Below are 1284 nucleotides of genomic sequence, written 5' to 3'. Positions count from 1 at the left end.
TTAACATTAATTACATTCAAAGTTTCAAACGTGTAACTCGCATAACTGGCATATTACTCAGATGTATGCTTAATTATTTTAAATTTGACTATTTTAAATGTAAACCTATGATAATGTGATTCTATAATATAATCGAATTATACAACTGTATGCATATCGTGATTCTATAATATAATCGAATTATACAACTGTATGCATACTGTGATTTTATAATATAATCGAATTATACAAATGTTTGAGATATAATAATAATTTTTTTTAAAGTCATTCTGACATGTCCCGATTTTAAAACTAGTTATCATATAAAATTAAAAGTTAAAATGATAATATTATTGAACTATTTTAATAATCTCCCCGAAATAGGCCTTAGTGAAGTACTGAAGTGCATTCATTTAGTAAATAGAGGATGAATTCTCTAAACTACATAGAATTAGAGAGATTTCGTAGGTAGAGAAAATCAGAAATTTTAGAGAGTAAAAGTACCAAATCAACCCAACCCAACCAAATGTATTCATAGGAGAAATAGAATTTTTTTTGGATACTATTGACTCCGTTACAATGTAATATATGTTCATAACTACTAGGATAAATAGAATTTATTAACATTAATTGTATTCAAAGTTTCAAACGTGTAACTCGCATAACTGGCATATTACTCAGATGTATGCTTAATTATTTTAAATTTGACTATTTTAAATGTAAACCTATGATAATGTGATTCTATAATATAATCGAATTATACAACTGTATGCATATCGTGATTCTATAATATAATCGAATTATACAACTGTATGCATACTGTGATTTTATAATATAATCGAATTATACAAATGTTTGAGATATAATAATAATTTTTTTTAAAGTCATTCTGACATGTCCCGATTTTAAAACTAGTTATCATATAAAATTAAAAGTTAAAATGATAATATTATTGAACTATTTTAATAATCTCCCCGAAATAGGCCTTAGTGAAGTACTGAAGTGCATTCATTTAGTAAATAGAGGATGAATTCTCTAAACTACATAGAATTAGAGAGATTTCGTAGGTAGAGAAAATCAGAAATTTTAGAGAGTAAAAGTACCAAATCAACCCAACCCAACCAAATGTATTCATAGGAGAAATAGAATTTTTTTTGGATACTATTGACTCCGTTACAATGTAATATATGTTCATAACTACTAGGATAAATAGAATTTATTAACATTAATTGTATTCAAAGTTTCAAACGTGTAACTCGCATAACTGGCATATTACTCAGATGTATGCTTAATTATTTTAAATTT

Source organism: Ipomoea triloba, chromosome 13 (assembly GCF_003576645.1).
Source record: "Ipomoea triloba cultivar NCNSP0323 chromosome 13, ASM357664v1".
NCBI lineage: Eukaryota > Viridiplantae > Streptophyta > Magnoliopsida > Solanales > Convolvulaceae > Ipomoea > Ipomoea triloba.
This window is presented reverse-complemented; position numbering follows the sequence as displayed.